The 18,637-nt window shown below is 37.8% G+C and overlaps 1 pseudogene; it reads left to right on the plus strand.

The window, feature by feature from the left end:
* Positions 1-344: 344 nt before the first annotated feature.
* LOC109456140 (PRAME family member 12 pseudogene) lies at positions 345-1,810 on the plus strand (annotated as a pseudogene).
* The last annotated feature ends 16,827 nt before the right edge of the window (positions 1,811-18,637 follow it).

Genomic DNA, 18,637 nt, shown 5'->3' on the forward strand with positions numbered 1-18,637 from the left:
ATTTGATCCTTTTACAAATTCTGTGTGGATCTGCTTTTATGTACTCTGTAACAAGTCTTGTGAGTAAGGCTGCATCATTACCCTGTTGTTTCAAAACTACCAAATACAACTGTCCATGTTCAGATCCTGCTTCAATGCTCAAGAGTAAAAACAATCTTCTGACAGATTGTCCCTAAAAATGAGAGAAAAAAACTATCTGGTACTTGAGCAAAACAGCATTTGCTGATAGAATACTCTAGCTCTGGAGTCACTGCTTGGTTCCCTCCCAGGTCTTAGGCCTGAGCACCTAGCCAACCGCCTCAGGGCAGATGCTTCTGCAGGATTCCCTTCGGAGCAGACTCAAGATGAGCATCCAGACACCACCCAGACTCCTGGAACTGGCGGGAAAGAGCCTGCTGAGAGACGAGGCCTTGGCCATCGCATCTCTGGAGTATTTGCCCATCGAGCTCTTCCCGCCGCTGCGCATGGAGGCGTTCTGTGGGAGACACAGAGTCCCTAACGTCGATGGTGCATGCCTGGCCCTTCGCCCGCCTCCTTGTGTGTGTGTGTGTGTGTGGGGGGGGGGTGCCTAATGCAAATGCCTCAGAACAAGCTACATTGAATGGGCTTCACATCCTGCTTGCCCAGAAGGTTCGCCCCAGGAGGTGGAAACTGCAGGTGCTGGATTTATGAAATACTGGTCAGAACTTCTGGAGCATGTGGTCTGGAGTGAGGGCCTAGGTGAGCTCACTGATGGGACCCGTGGCTGAGGCCAGTTCCAGGATGAGGAAGCACTTGGCCCCCTTGGACGTATTCATAGACCATAGCTGCAGTGTCAGGACCCGGGATCAGTTCTTCACCTACCTCATCTGATGGGCCAAGCGGAGAGAAGCATCACTTCACCTGTGCTGTAAGACGCTGAAGATTTTTGTGGTGCCCATCGGGATTATTAAGAAGGTCCCGGCTATCGTGCGGCTGGACTGCATCCAGGAGGTGGAAGTGAATTGCACCTGGAAGCTGTCCACCCTGGGGTGTTTGCTCCTTACCTGGGTCAGATGAGGAACGTGCACACACTCTTTCTCTCCCACATCCACATGCTGACCTCCGAGGAGAAGGAGCAGGAATGGGATGTCTCCCAATTCACCTCTCAGTTCCTTAGGCTGCACCACCTCAGGAGCCTTTATATGCAATCTCCCTCCTTCCTCGAAGGCCGGCTGAACCAGATGCTCACCTACCTGCAGACGCCCCTAGAGACCCTCTCAATAACTAACTGCCTGCTTACTGAATCACACTTGAAGCATCTGTCCCAGTCCCCAAACCTCAGTCAGCTAAAGGATCTGGATCTGAGTAGCATCACCCTGGCCAATTTCAGTCCCAAGCCCCTCCGAGCTCTGCTAGAGAAAGTTGCAGACGCCCTTCAGGACCTGGACTTAGTTTATTGTGGGATCCTGGACTCCCAAGTCAAGGTCATCCTGCCTGTCTTGAGCCGCTGCTGCCAGCTCAGGATCTTCAGCATTTCTGGGAACCCACTCTCCATGGCCATGGTGGAGAAGCTGCTGTGTCACATGGCCCGTCTGTGCATTTTAAGCCTAGAGCTGTACCCGCCCGGCTGCAGAGTTACAGCTCTGAGGGGGCTCTTGAGATGCGGAGATTTGCCCAGATTCAGGATGAGCTGACAGAGATTTTGAGGGACTTAGGACAGCCCAGGACTGTCTGGCTGACCACCAGACCCTGTCCTCACTGTGGCAACAAGACATTTTATACCCCTGTGATAGCCCTGCTTAGAGCAGTGCACCTAGTAAAAACTTTCTTCTGGGCACTTGGAAACTGAAACCTAGGATCGAGGTGCATTATAAAGGGAACACACGCCCATGGTTTCAGACATATGCTCAGTGCAAATGGAAAAAGGAAGGTGATCCAGCTGGGGTGCAGGATTGTAGGGGGAAATGTTGACTAGGGAAGTTAATGGGACCTTAGGGGACAAGTGTCCTAGAGAGTCAGAAACATGAGTCTGAATTGCTGGAAGGGGATCCGGGCTTGAGAGGCATAGGTGGGAGTTATCCTGAAGTAGATGGTTGTAAAGGAATGTCACAAATAAAGGAAACTTCAATGGAAAAAAAACAACAACAAACAAACAAAAAAACACTTTTGCTCATGTTTTCTTAATATGCTGGTATATTCCTGCTTTGGGTGTCTCATTTTTGCATTGTTTACAGACTGATATAGCTTGTGTCCTATGCCTCACTCATACCTGGGTCCTTCAAATGACTTTTCACAATATACTGCTTATTCCTAGATTGGAGATGGGAAAATGGTTTCATTGTGGATGTCTGCTTTGATCAGTTGATAATGACTTCTTAGTATATTGTGTTGTGAAAGCTTCTGAGATCACAACTGGACTAAGTAGAAACATTCCATTATTATTATTATTATTTTTTGATGTCTGCCAGTATCAAGCCTTTTGAAATAGCAGAACTCTATCCAGACATTTGTCAGTCCTGTCCAATAGAATGTTTTGAATTTTCACGTTCTAGTTTTATTCATTCTTTTGTTTTCAGAGAGAAGAAGAAAACCCTCTTGTCTTCTAAGTTTAGAATTCTTAGGATACAAGAATTATTTTTCTATTTCTTTGATGTTTTCCTCTTGCCCAATCTAATTCCTAGTACTTAGGGCATACATGGCTCTGCACAGAGCAGAAAGTTAATGAAAACCGAATGAATGGGAACACTTCTCTGAGGCAATAAATGTGCAGCTCGAAAAGGAAATATTAATAACTTAAGGATTACTGGGGGCATTTATTCATCACTTTTCATGTTTTCATATGGAATGTATTATTCATGGTACCATTAGGAAACAGCATACACACAAGTGGGGTTTGAGACATAACAACTAAATCCAATACATGATTCTAGACTGGAGCCTGTAGTAGAGTTAAAGGACCGCTCTGAAGGCATTATTGGAATAACTGAAAAATAGAATTAATATGAACTGTAAATCACTGTTTCAATGCTAAATTTCCTGAATTTAATAACTGTACTGTGGTTGTGTAAGAGAATAGGTTTATTGCAAAGAAGATATGTTAAAGTATTACAGGGAAACAGTTTATAAAAACTAATTTTATAAATATCTATCCATATATAAGTATGAAGGGAGGCTATGATAAAACAAATATTGTAAGACAATAAAATTGGTGAATTTAGATACAAGAACAAGATTTGTCTGTATCAATTTTTATGTTTTCTATAATTTTGAAATTCTTTCAAAAGTAAAGGCTTATTGAAAGGTGGGTAGAAGTGAACAGAGCTTAAAGAAGGGATTGACATGTTGAAGTGAAACCAAAAAAGGGAGCAAAACACCCCAGTAATAACAATGGGAAACCTACATAACCTCATTATCTGAAGGTCCAGTTGGAAGGAGCTTTACCAGATGAACCCAGAGAGAACTGTTGTGGAACAGAGGAAGGCTGCCTGATGGGAGCGGTGGCCACATGCAGAGAAATGGAAGCCAGCTGAGAAGTAGCTGAAGAAACAAATACCATGCTGTTTGCTTTCCTGTCCTCTCTCTTGCTGGCACCTCCCTCTGGGTGAACTCATCCAAAATCTAGAGGGTAGAAAAGCTCAGCTGGTACATCTCACAGAGATCAGCCATTTAGGACACATAAGAGGTTGAATTGGGTTGGAGAGTGGGACTTCAGGGAACAAAGAGACTGTCTAGCGCATGGAGTGGACACTTGGCCTCTCGCATTCTTTATTCCTTCATGAGGCTGGAACAACAGAGCTTGTATGACTCTGCCTTCCTCTTCCTTTGTGTCTGCCAACCTGCTAGAGGGTATATCGTCATCTACCCTCTTGGCACGTGCAGTCATGTGGTGCTCAGAGCAGGGCAGGCCGGCCTCGGAGAACGGAGGCCTGCGCTTCCAGGACTACTTATGTCAGAGTGGACACATCTGCTTAATTTTGGAGTCGAGGAGTAGCAAGCCCATGTGCCTGCTGATCCAAACCACATTCTGCATTTGATCTCTGCCCGATCTTTCTTCTGATCGTTTTGTGCTTTCTTAACTGCCTCAAAATTCAAGTATAGAGATGTTCGTAAATATTATCAACTACATTTTTTAAGACTAAAGTCCCCATAGCAGTGTTTGTCAAATGAGGTGACTTTGCTCCGCAGGGGGCATTTGGCAACATCTGGAGACAGTTTTGGTGGTCACCACTGGACAGTGCGTGCTGCTAGCGTCCAGTGGGTAGAGGTTGGGGGTGCTGCTACACGTCCTCCAAGGCACTGAACAGCCCTTCACAATACGAAGGTATACAGCCCCAAATGTTGACAGTGTTGAAGTTGAGAAACCCTCCCCTAGTGTTTAAGAAAGAAGAGCTGTTTTGAATAACATTGTCAGAGCTCAGTATCTCGTACATTTTTGCTGGGAAAAATAAAGATGGGAATCAATAAGGTCCAAATCTAAAAAATCTACTTCCCATGGAACTTACATTCTGGTGAAAGCAGATAGGAAACAAACAAACAAACAAAAAACCTATGTGTATATGATAAAATTTAAAAAGTGATATGGACAAAAAATATATTTCTATGAGGTGTGCCAAGTGAGGGAGTGGCAGGGAGAAATAGATGTTTGCTATTTTATACAGTGTGGTTAAAACAGCCCCATTAAAAAGGTGATTTGTTACTTTTCTAATTTTTACTAGACTTTATTGTTTTCGAGTTAGAAATTCCATGTTCAAGTGCCTTCTGTCCCTCTATTGACATAAACAAAGATACCATATACACATGCAAAGGAGAAACAATGATTCTGGGCCTGCCTACTTCAGATTTCTCAAGCATTTGGTATTCTTTCATTGATAATGCATTCATGTATTTTTTGGTTTCACTTTTATATTTTGTAAGATATTATTGTTTTTCTCTTTTTCCTGGTTTAAAACATTAGAATCCCTAAAATTATATCCCTGTATCTCTTGACATGCCTTCCTGTAAATTTCTAGATATTACACTGATCTCCAATATTAATCTAACTTAATGTCTAGACTGTGTTTTTCCAACTATGTTGCAAATACCTAATTTTAAAAAAATGGATTGGGTATAAACTAGAGTATTACCAAAAATGGTATAGTCATTGCTTTGGACTATTTATGATAAAAGTTGCTATTATTTCAGAAATTTTCATACATACAACATTTTTTCTGAAGGACTGGAAATATTTTACATGGTCATTTGTGTGTTTACTGATGGCACTTTGAGACGGCATAGTTTTCATTATGAAGAGTAAGAATGCAAAATCAGAAAGGATAAGAAAATTCTAATAGTAAGCTGTGCAAAAACTGAATTTATATAGAAAATCTTATGTATTCAACTACAAATGTTCCTTTCATAAATATGGAATTTATAACACCCACAATTCAGGCTTTTAAAAGCTACCAATAATTGTATATGTGGGTAAGTAAGACAGGAACTGTAGCAAGTTGAATTTCTGTTATATATATGGAAGGAGGGATTGAAGTCATATTTCAAATGTTAAATAAAATTTAGCAACTCCAAATGTTTTACTTTCTAGATTGCATTTATCCTGTGTTTCACTGTTTGAAGTTCTTGTCTGTTGGCTGCATTCAAGAAAATTTTGTTCAGTAGTCTTCCTGTTGTGGATGCTGTGCTATGCTGCTCAGATGATTCTTCAGAAGTGAAAAACTGACTCTCCCAGTTTCTGGTAATACAGCCAGAAGACAGCTCTCAGCTAATAAAATCAAACTTACTCAGATAAAAATGTTAATTTGGAATCATGCTTATTATTATTCAAACTAGTAAAATTTCCAATCACACATTAGCTGCCAGGCTAACCAACATGATAGTTAACTAAAGGATTGACTCAGGAATGAGAAAAAGTTTTGTTTTAATTTTTTAATGTGGATGTTTATTTTATATTCTGAATGCAATACCTTTTCTATAGTAGATACACAAATGGTAGTTGCTTTTCCTTTCCCTTAGAGCAGTAATTGTCAAACTGCAGTCCAAAGTTGAAATCCACCCCACTCGGTTTTTTAAATAAAATTGTATTAGAATAAAATAATGCCTATTAATTTGTATGAGGTGTCATCAAAAGATACTGTGAATGTTTAAATTAAAAAATATATATATTACAGTAAAAGACAAATTGCCTTAATCCCCTTCAGAATACTCCCCTTCTCTTCAAACACGCTTATCCCATCATTCTTGCCACTTTCTGAAGCAGTTCTGGAAGTCCTCTTTTGTGAGTGTCTTTACTTTATCCTCCATCATGACAACGCTCCGTGTCACACATCGCTCTTGGTATGGCAATTTCTGTGAAATAAAAACATTACGGTGAGTCCTCATCCATCTTATTCACCAGATCTGGTACCGTGCGACTTCTGGCTCTTCCCTAACATCAAAATGTCCATGAAAACGTTTTGAATAGATTCAGGACATCGAGGCAGCCGCAACAATGCAACTAAAGATACTCATGAAAAAGAACTTCCAGAATTGCTTCAGAAAGTGGCAAGAACGATGGGAAAAGTGTGTTCAAAGCGAGGGGGAGTATTTTGAGGGGGATTAATGGCAATGTGTCTTTTACTATAATATATATATATTTTTAATTTAAACATTTACTGTATCTTTTTATCACACCTCGTATAGTGTTTGTGGCTGATTTTGTGCTACAATGGCAGAGTTGAGTAGTTGCTACAGAGACCATATGGTCTGCAAAGGCATCTATCTGGCCCTTTACAGAAAAAGTTTGCAACTCTTTCCTTAGTACATTATGTATGTGTTTTCATTTTTTTTATTAATTAAGGAATAGTAAACAAAGTCAAGTTTGAATAAGTTAAACATAAAAATAAAAGCAGTTTTGCTTTAGTGCTTCTTTTTTCTCTTTCATGATAAGAAATCACACGTTTAAAAAAAAAGAGCAAAGTCTAGTCATACTTAAAGAAACTCAGTACATAAGGGCAGTGGAAATATCTTGAAAAAAATGCACATAGCTTCTGGTAAAGTTTCTGCCATGTTCCCTTCACTCATCACACTGGAGCCTAAGGAACACTTTTCTCGCTTGCATTTTGTTCTTTAAAACTAGACCTAAATATAAAAGGTTTGAAAAATACCTTTTAAGAAGAATGCATAGAAAAATATTTCAAGACTGTAGAGGAGGGAAAGACTTCTTTAACATGACAAAAAAGCATAACCATTAAAAATAAAAAAATATTTTGAATAATTTTATTTCATAAAAATTAAGAATTTCTGTTCATAAAAACATGCCATTAAAAACTGTAACTGTAAGTCTCACACTGAGAACATTTTTACGAGGCATGTATCTAACAATGCAGGACACTGAGGGTCCTTATGACTTTGATCAAATTTAGTTTTAAACCCTAGCTCTAGAAATCATCTCTCACTCCATACCCCTCAGAAACCTAGCCTTCTTCCTGGATAATCAGCAATCACTGAGACAACAGAACACAGTAGTTGACTGATGGTCACATTATCTGGCAGGCTAAAGATAACATCTTGACCTAAGTCATGTTTCAGATCCTGAAACTTAAGGTGGAAAAACTCCCTGGCTACTTTCCCATGAGATAAGACAGAGGGACTCCAGAAATGACCTCAGAACTGTCCTCAAGAAGAGAAGAAATGACTTGTTACCCTTACCTCACCTCTGACCAATCAGCTCTTAGCACGCTCCGGACTTCTAACCGACAATGTCTTGTGGTTTTACCCTATATAATTTGTAACCTACACACCATCAGGGAGTCAGGTCTTTAGAGCATTAGCTCTGTATCTCTGTATTGGCCAAGTCTATATTAAACTTTTTTCCCCCTACACTACAAACTCCTGCTCGTGCATTTCTTTGGGCAACTGTACACAGGGAGGAGGACTCATGGAAAAACATTGGGGTTCTGGTAATATGCACTATTTTTCAGAATATGTAAAGAATTGCTATAAATAGTTTTTTAAAAAGCAAAACAAACACAATGGTCAAATGATAAACAGGCTCTTTATAAGTGTTTGAAAAATGTTCATTATTATACTTTGGGGAAATGCAAATCACATCTATAATGAAGTATCACTAACATACTCACCAAACTGGCTACAATTAACAAGACTGACAATATCAACTGCTAGCAAATTTGTGGAGCAATTGGAATACTTCTAAACAATTGGTGAGGGGGTAAATTGATCCAACCATTTAAAAAAACTGATAATATTTATCAAAGTTGAACATATAACCTATGACATCATAATTCTCTTTTAAGGTATATATATCCAAGAGAAATTGGTGCATAAATCACCAAAATACATGCACAAGTGTGTTCATGCCAGCTTTATTAATAACCCAAATGTGAAAAGAACCTAAATATCCATCAATGGAACATGGATACATTAATTGTGGTTTATTTTTATAATGATACACTACACAGCAACAAAAGGAATATATCACTTATATATGCATTCACATGGATTTCACAGTCATCATGTTAGGCAAATACCTCATGCAAAAGAGTGTACACTGTATGATTCCATTATATTAAGTTCAAGAGTAGGCAAAATTAATTAATGATAGAAGTAAGAATGGTTACCTTTCAAGTAGTTGTACACTGGTAAGGTGCTTTAGAAACTTTTTGGGGTAATGTATGTTTTATATCTGGATCTTGGAAATGGTTGAGTGAATATATACACAAGGTGTGATCAAAAGATATAGTGAATGTTTAAATAAAAATATTTATTACAGTAAAGACACATTGCCATTAATCACCCTCAAAATACCCCCCCTTGCTTCAAACATATTTATCCCATCATTCTTGCCACTTTCTGAAGCAGTTCTGGAAGTCCTCTTTTGTGTCTTTGCTTCATCCTCCATCATGATAGTGCTCCATGTCACACATTGCTTCTGGTATATGGTTATTTTTGTCAAATAAAAACATTATGGTTTGTCCTCATCCAACTTATTTACTGGATCTGGCTCCATGTGACTTCTGGCTCTTCCCCCAAATCAAAATGTTTCAGGATATCAAGGCAGCCAAACAGCACAACTAAAGACACTCACAAAAGAGGACTTCCAGAACTGCTTCAGAAAGTGGCAAGAACAATGGAATAAGTGTGCTCGAAGCAAGGAGGAGTATTTTGGGGGGGATTAATGGCAATATGTCTTTTACCGTATTAATTTTTTTGTTTAAACATTCACTGTAATTTTTTATCACACCTCATAGGTGAGAAAATTTATTGATTTGCTAACATGATGCATTGTGCTAAATGTATTTTAAGCCATGATTTTAAATAGTAAAAAAAAATACAAAGCCAATTTAAACACAAAAATGGCAAATAAATTTCTAATAATTACCCTGAAAGTTCTAGAACTAGAAGAAATCTTAGGGGTCATCTCTTTTAGTGTCTCACAATTCATGCTGTGATTCAGCCTAGGACTCAGTACAAGTGCCTCAAGGCCCAGGTGACTTGTAACCAGGATCATCAGACATGTAGGCCTCTTCCTACGCCTTTAGTTCTTCTTCATTTTTCAATTTTTTTTTCATTTTTATCTACTTTATATGTTGGACTTCCTTATAAGATTTAACAAACTGTTAAAAGAAGACTGAAAATCACAAATTTATTTAAATATCCTGGAGGTCTTTAGATACAGATTTAGACATGCTTAAATATACTTAACATGTTTCTATAGCTGTTGATTGTTCCACTGTCTCCCCTAGCAAGAAATCTGCATACGAGGGACCGAATGCAACCAAATAATGTGGGATTGGAATGAGATGAGGGTGCTTTAATAAATTATAAGTACATGCAGAAGGAGGATAATTATCAAAATTATCTCTTAAGGAATGTTTTCGATTAATCCAGGGAATGGAAACAAAGGGAGAAGCAGAGTCAGAGACTTGATATAAAGATCTAAGAAGTGAGATTGAACATTAAGTTTAAAAATCAATGGATTGGTGTTAGTGAAAGAAGGTATTTATATAACTTTAATAGACCCTTTGCATTCATGGTACTTATATTATGCCTCCATCACTTGAATGATTACAAAATTCCATTAGATGGATAAATTATTTGGTGGATGTGTACAAAGAATTATGTAAAACTGATATATGAAAATAAACTATTTAGCTCTTGAATAAACTAACCTATTTTTAACCAGCACCAATTCTGAGTAGAATTTCTATTTCTCAATGTATGATCTTAATTGAACCCATAGGTGACTATTTTATTGGCCAGGATAATTTGAAAATTGTACACTATAGTGCTTGATTTGAAGATTCTTTAAGGTCTTCAGACATATCCATTGGAAATTTTGATGATATCTTGTAATGGAACCAACATACAAATGACAAAGATTTGAGCCATTATGAATTGTTAAGTGAGTTTTTGTCTATATATTTTGGTGGTGGGGATTGAATCAAGTATATGATGGACATCTGATGATAATGCCTTTTCCACTTGCTTTTTTTAGAGTGATAGCAACCTGGAATAGATACAGCTCACAGACAATTCCAAAGCTATTAGCTGTAACCATTTAGAGGTTATTTTCTTTATAACCATTACTCTATATAAACATAGATTGCATCACCAGCTCTTTGAGTTCCAATAAGCAGTTGCCTTACCAGTCGATAGCCACTGTATTTCTAAAGTAGACATGACAAATCAAAATATATGTTTTAACTATGTGGTAGCATAACAGAGTTGAGTTGATTTAAATAGGACAAAATGTCATAGATCATCTTGTCAAATCTTGTAATCACAGTAATGCATCAAATTTGGAAAATTACGAAGAAAGAAAAAAAAAGCTTATGGTTTCATAGCCTGTTCTTCATAGACAGATAATAAGAATTTCTCTAATCAAGTAAAAAATTGCAAGTAGAATACTTATGTGCATATGACCAGTATAAGGTTAAAAGATTCTTGCCACCGGTATGTTTTGTCTAGACATTGAATACTCATCTCTACTGATAGACTCTGGCTCAGACACAATATTTTAAGGCATCTCTGTGGTTCTTGTCCAGCATGCTTATTCAGCAACTCTGGAAATACTGCTCTGGGAATGCATTATTTCTGGAAATATAGTTGGCATCATCCAGAATGCTGATTCAGCAAATTGATGATAAGCTGTGTGAGGAAATGTGAGAATTTATTGTTGCTTTTAAGATGAGGGCTAAATCTTTGGGATGAGGTAAGGTCGATAGTTTGCTTGCTATTGGTCCATTTGTGCAGTGTACTGGAGATTCAGGATATGATAGTTTAGATAAATGTGGTTACATGCTCAGGTTTCTTATTTTAACTATTAAATACGTTTTCTGGCTTAGCTCTTTGTTATTTTCAATTTCACTTTTAAATAAATCAGAAATCATATTATACTTCTTAAAAGTATAATATGACAACCATTTACAGTACTTAGTAACCGATACATACATTTCGTGTTTCTGATAAAAGCATAGGATGCTAATTTTACCAATGCCGGATTTCCTCAGCATAACTGTAGCTGTAATTTTGAGCCACAAAACACAGAAAATACCTTTGACAGATGATTTTATGTGAATATAGTTTGTGGGAATTAAGATAAGGAACAAGCTAGTGTGTTCAAAGCGATTGGAAAAGTCATAAAAGATATGGGTGGGATTTTATGGTGTATCTTCTAGAAATATGCAATTAATACCAAATTTTAAATTTAATTTCAAAGAAAAAAAAAAAAAAGCTGATGCCCCCAAAATACACCCCATATTACTTAGTATTATTTGAGGCAAGTTAAATTAAATTGATATTAACAGTACAAAGAACTATTTAAACAATCAAAAGATAGATGATATAGTATAAGACTCAGATACCACCAGGTTTAAAAAACATGTTTAAGAGTCAAATTCAACAACTACTTTTCCTTGATCAAAAGAATAATGAGTTGGTAAAAGACCAGGGAGAACGAGAATATACTGGTTAGTCCAGCTTGAAAATTAGAAAACCTGCTAGAGACCTTAGCTGTGTAAAGTGATGAGTCATTAGTAGGAAAAGATGAGAAGCTAAATAAGGTATGTTTTCAAAAACTATCTTGTAGAGCATTGCAAATTAACAGTAATATGAAGAGCCTGGGGACCTCTTTTAACTTTTTGAATTTAGAAGCTAACTGGTTAAGTGGAGAGTTAGAAAGCTGATTTAAAGATAAGATATAAAAATTAATGCTGGAGAAAAACTGAGAATTTTAAATGTTAGGCAGAAAGATTATCTACAGTCTGATTTAGAGATGACCTTCAATGTTTTTGAGAAACCGGCAGGAAGTGAAGAGCAGCAGAATATACCAGCCCAAAATATGCCTCTTTGTCATAAGGGTTATTTTGAGAAACTGCAGATATAGGAGAAGCTCTGCAAACAATAGAAATTCCTGTAAAGGAAATTTACAGTTATAAAGAAAATTTCCATTTGTAAGGGAGTCTCTATCTCTTTACCAGAAAGAAAAGGAGATTCTTATCCATAGAGAAGGCACTGACTTAAATCTGCATGGCAAACTATCCTTGTTTACCATGCTTTTCCTGGCACCCTCTCATAAATGACCTCCCCCCTCCCACAATATCTTTCTTTTGTATTAGCTGAAGATAGTACTTAAAATGGTGACCTGGGCATCTAGGGAGTTACTCAGTTTCCCTGGGTATTTCCTATGTGTACTTGCGGCATATGTGTTAATAAACTTTTGTTTTTCTCTTATTAATCTGTCTTTTGTTACAAGGGATCTCAGCTAAGAACTCAGAAAGGTAAAAGGGAAATTATTATTTATCCCCTACAAAAGGAAAAACATTGAGAATATACAATGTGATTAACCAAATTATGTTTCAGGGAAAGACTATTGTTATAGTAGCTATTTTTAGCCAAAGCATATGATCAATACCTTATATTCCTTCTGTTATCATTTAACTAACAAAGGGAGAAGAATTTTCAGTGCTTTTGGTGGAAAGACAGATATAATTTCTACCTTTCTTCGTGTTACTAAACTACTTAGAGAATCATCTAAAACAAGATTTTTTTTTCTTTTGGTAATTATTATCCAACCCAGCACTGAATCTACAATTAACTGGATATGAAGTAGGGATATTTTTCTGTGAGTCCTCAAATGAGGTAAATGATGTAGGATCTGTAGATAGTTTCTGGGTGTGGGCCGGGATCCTGTCTTGTGAGAGTGAAGAATGGACACACGGACTAGAGAGAGGCAAGGAGTTGTAAAGGAAGATAGTTTATTAGAGGGAGGAGAAGAGGTCACAGCTCCTGAGTGGGAAGGGGTACCCAAAACTGGGGTGACTGAGGCAAAAGCTCTTGTTTTTATACCTCCCCTTGCCTGTTTGGGGAAGGGTACTAGAGTCTTCTAATTGAATTCATCTATTAGGTTTGTCCTGTTTGCTCATCCTGAAGGGATTAACAAACAAACCCATTCCTATCTATCAGATCTGCTCCTTTGTCTGGCGTATCTTTGTCCTGGAGTGAAGGAGACATTCCAGAGCCTGGAGTTTCAGGATATGGCTGCCTTTTTGTTTATTCCACCAGGGGTCTTCAGGTCTACCTAATGACATGCTAACTAACCTGTCTCAAGGTCAGTAAAATCAAGACCTAGATCATGAGGAAAACAATTTCTGAAAAATATTTCACATTTATCACCTGTCTATCTACCTATCATCTATCTATCTATCTATCTATCTATCTATCTATCTATCTATCTATCTATGATCTTTCTTCCTCTCTAACTACTGTCTCTAATTATTGTACTTCTAAAATATATAAAATATTTTATCCATTGTCAGAATTCAAACAAAAAGTGTAAGTTGAGAAATACTAGTTGATATTAGAAGTTTAGGAATGAATATATATATATATAATTTTCTTTTTCCTTTTTTTTTTTTTTTTTTTTGAGAGTACCATTTATCATCAAACAAAAAGCTATCTTTTTCAAAGCACTGGATAGGATCCATTTGACCCACCAGTCAGCTAAATAAGATCTATAACAGTCATTATTTTTGAGATGTGGATATCAAATCCTTTGCCATTTAGAGAAAGATACAATTTTATGGTTGTCAAGTGAGAAGTGATTTCAACTGGACATAAATAAATGTGTTTATGTTTTTACTGAATAAGAAAACAAAGTAGTAAAGCATTCTCATTTTAATGTGTTTGATTATCTTGTATTTGTAAAGAAAGATTTTCAAACCATCAATCCTATAATAATTATTCAGTGTCCTCACAACATGTTATATATTTATGCCCCTTCTTAAGGCTTTGTTCTTTACTGCTGGTATAGTTGACAATAAAGCACTTCATTCTGGTTAAATAAGTAGAAATATTTTCACAAATCTTTAATTTGTTTCAAAACAACAATCTTCCGTACACTGGGCCATATAACCAACCTTAACCAGAGAACAAAAATAATTACAATTATTATCTACTTATGTAACAGAAGACTGTTTATGAAGTTTCTGGTATGGAATTACTCTTCTAAAATATTTACACTCTTTCAGCACAATTTTAAATATTAAATCCAACTTTATTTTGGTTTAAAATTTGAACACATGCTAACATTTGTACAGGTAAATGTGGTGGATGAAATTCTACTATACAAGAAAACAGACTTAGGAGAGGTTCTAGTTCCATTGGAATAAGAAGTGAGTGAGGAAGACCAAAATGGCGATATAGGTAAACTCAGCCTCCTCATCCCCACACAAAGGTCAATGATTGGATAGCAATTCTCAAACAAAAACAGCACTGGGAAACCTCTAGAACCCACTTAGGAAATTTTAGCAACACAGTAGAACATAGAATCTGAAAAAAATTGAACAAGGAAAGTAGGAAGACAGTTGCAGTTTTGCCTGCACCATCCCATCCTCCAAGCTGGTATTGTTTAGCATCAAGAAGGAATTTCTCAGCTAGAAAGAGTTTCCCTTCCGAGGGAAAGAGAGCAGAGTGAGTTGTCAGCTTCTCCCTCCTTCCAGGCACTGTATGAAAGTCCCTTTTCAAATTCACTCCACCCAGACTAAAGCTGAGATGTATAGGATTAAGAATAAGAAGAAAAAACAGGGGCTATTATTAGCACACATGCAGCAGGAGTCATTGGTTCACAGAGACCTGCTCTGTAGACAAACTCAGCAGATTTTACCACTGATTAAGCCAATGGCCAGCACAGCCCCCATTGCCCCCTGCAGATTCTGCCAGCCTTTGCCCTGCAGGTATTCACCTTCATTGACGCCAGATTCCTGAGTCTCTTCCCCAATCCCTCCTTCCCACCCTGCCTTCTCAGGAGCCCAGGAATCACACCAGCAGCCACACTAGGACTCTGCGGCTACCTAGTGTAAGAAGCCAGTCGCTTGAATCCCTTCCTATCTCTCCAGAGCGCAGCAGAGTTTGCTCAGACCTCTGTGGCTGTGCAAGTGATGACACCTGCCTAGACCCTGGCAGTTGTTCTCCATGGCTGTGCCTGGGCTCAGGGTTTGCCAGCTGTGCGTCCTCATGCCCGCAGGCTCATGTCCATCGTCAGTCTCCACTGCAGTGCACATGCTCAGGGGAAAGGATGCTGCTGTGGGAGAGCACACCAATAGCCAGGGCTCCTGCAGCTGCTTGTGGGCCCAGATCAGGTCCTGCTTCTGTCGCTGGCCAGCCCCACTGTGCTCACCAGCAGTAAGCCCCTCTTTATACCGGCACATCCTCAGCCCAACACCCAACATCAGCCTCCACTGCCATGTGCATTCTTGGAGGAAGAGTATGCAAACACAGGACAGCATACTGACAACAGGGCCTCTGCAATTGTAGGTGGCCCTGACGCTTGCTGCCTGCCATGGCTCCCATCACATGTGCCTGCAACCAGCTCCCACCACTAATAGGCATCTGCAAGTGGGCCCTGCTGCTGAGTGTATACACACCATTGTCTCTGGTCACCAATTCTGTTTGCCCTGATTCCTAGCCCCTGGCCCTGCAGGTGCTGCTGAGGACCCCAACAGTCTTGCAATGACTACAGACTCCTCATAGTGCTTGCGAAAAACCACACAGTTGTTGATGCTGTGGATCCTAACAGCCTGAGCTGAAGAGACATCATGTCTCCCAAATCTGGTGTCCTGCAGCACTAGACTTGGGGTAGGAACATGCTCCGACATGCTCCCATTGCTTCAGGTGAAAGGCTTCCTTTACTGAAGTCATAAAGTCTGGAAGAGATGACTGTTTCTTCAGAAATGCACAGCCAACTACGCAAGGCTATAGATGGGAAAAGATGACTCCACTAAAGGAATACAGTAAACCTCCTATAACTAATCCGAATAAGATCCAGGAATTACTTGATAAAGAATTCAAAATAATTATTTAAAAAAATCATTAGAAAGCTATAAGAGTACACAGATAAACACTTTAACAATATCAGAACCATAAGAACAAAATGTGAATTCAACAAAGTGATAGGAAATAAAAAAGAACCATCAGGAATTTTGGTACTGAAGAATGCAATGACTGAACTGAAGAATTCAATAGGGAATTTCAACAGCAGACTTGAACAAGAAGAAAGAATCAATGAGTTAGATGAAAGATCAATTGAAATCATCCAACCAGAGGAACAATAATTAAAAAGAATGAAAAGGAATGAAGAAAGTCTATATAACTTATGGGAAATGAACAAGGGAAATGATGTACATATCATTGGAGTCTAAGAAGGAGAAGAGAGGAAGAAAGACGTAGAGAAAGCTCATTTAAAGAAATAATGGGGCCGGCCCGGTGGCTCAGGTAGTTAGAGCTCCGTGCTCCTAATCTGAAGGCTGCCAGTTCGATTCCCACATGGGCCAGTGGGCTCTCAACCACAAGGTTGCCAGTTCAACTCCTTGAGTCCTGCAAGGGATGGTGGGTTCTGCCCCCTACAACTAAGATTGAACACGGCACCATGAGCTGAGCTGCCGCTGAGCTACCAGATGGCTCAGTTGGTTGGAGCGTGTCCTTTCAACCACAAGGTTGCCGGTTCAACTCCCGCAAGGGATGGTGGGCTGTGCCCCCTGCAACTAGCAACGGCAACTGGACCTGGAGCTGAGCTGCACCCTCCACAACTAAGACTGAAAGGACAACAACTTGAAGCTGAACAGCACCCTCCACTACTAAGATTGAAAGAACAACAACTTGACTTGGAAAAAAAAAAAAATTCCTGGAAGTACACACTGTTTCCCAATAAAGTCCTGTTCCCCTTCCCCAATAAAATCTTAGAAAGAAAGAAAGAAAGAAAGAAAGAAAGAAAGAAAGAAAGAAAGAAAGAAAGGAAGGAAGGAAGGAAGGAAGGAAGGAAGGAAGGAAGGAAGGAAGGAAGGAAGGAAGGAAGGAAGGAAAGAAAGAAAGAAAGAAAGAAAGAAAGAAAGAAAGAAAGAAAGAAAGAAAGAAAGAAAGAAAGAAAGAAAGAAAGAAAGGCAATAATGGCTGAGAACTTCCCAAACCAGGAGAGATATTTGGACATCCAAGTTCATGAAGCTAGTAAGTCACCCCAGAATCTCAATCCAAAACAATCTCCTGCAAGACACATTATAATAAAACTGTCTAAAATCAAAGACAAAGAAAAAATTTTTAAAGCTGCAAGTGAAAAAAAAAAAATTCATGCAAGGGAATCCCAAAGGCTTATCAGTGGATTTCTCAGCAGAAACCTTACAGACCAAGAGAAAATGGAATAATATATGCAAAGTACAGAAAGATAAAAATCCTGCCAAACAAAAATAACTTTATCCAGCAAAGTTGTCCTTCAGAAATTAAGGCAAAATACAGACTTTCCCTAAAAAATAAAAGCTGAGGGAATTAATCACCAATAAACATGCCTTACATGAAATTCTGAAAGGCGTCTTCAAAAGGATGCTAATTAGTTACATAAAAACATACAACATACTGGTAAAAACAAGTATATAGTCAGACTCAAAACACCTTAATACTGTAATATGGTGATGTGTTAAGCACTTTACTATAAAGATTAAAGGACATTATTAAAATAGCACTAGGTTCAATAACTTGTTAATGGATACATAATATAAAAATGTAAATGGTGACATCAAAAGCATAAAAGGGGCTCAAAAGAATAGAGGTTTTTTGTCTGTGATCAAAGTTAAAAATAGACATATATATATATATATATATATATATATATATATATATATATATTTACATTAAGTGAAAGCAATTGGGAAAAAAATAAAAGGTATATAAATAGAAAATGAAGAAGAAAAACTATCTGCAGAATCATCTTATACATATGATCTTATATATAGGTAATCCTAAAGACCACCAAAAAATTGTTAGAGCTAATCAACAAATTTAGTCAAGTTGCAGAATACAAAATCAAACTACAGAAACTAGTTGCATTTCTATACACTAGCAAAAAATTATCTGAAAGAGAAATAAAGAAAACAATCCTATTTACAATAGCATTAAAAACAATAAAATGCCTAGGAATAAATTTAACCTAGGAGGTGATAGGTCTATACACTGCACACCATAAAACTTTGATGAAGTTAAATTGAAGAAGACACAAACAAATGCAAAGACATCCCATGTTTATAAGTCAGAATTAATATTGTTATAGTGTCCACAATACCCAAGCTATCTATAGATTCAATAGAATCATTATCAAATTCCAATTGCATTTTTCACAGAAATAGAAAAAAACAGTCCTAAA

This window comes from Rhinolophus sinicus, chromosome 17 (genome assembly GCF_057876585.1).
Source record: "Rhinolophus sinicus isolate RSI-liver-muscle chromosome 17, RSI-T2T, whole genome shotgun sequence".
Taxonomy (NCBI): Eukaryota; Metazoa; Chordata; class Mammalia; order Chiroptera; family Rhinolophidae; genus Rhinolophus; species Rhinolophus sinicus.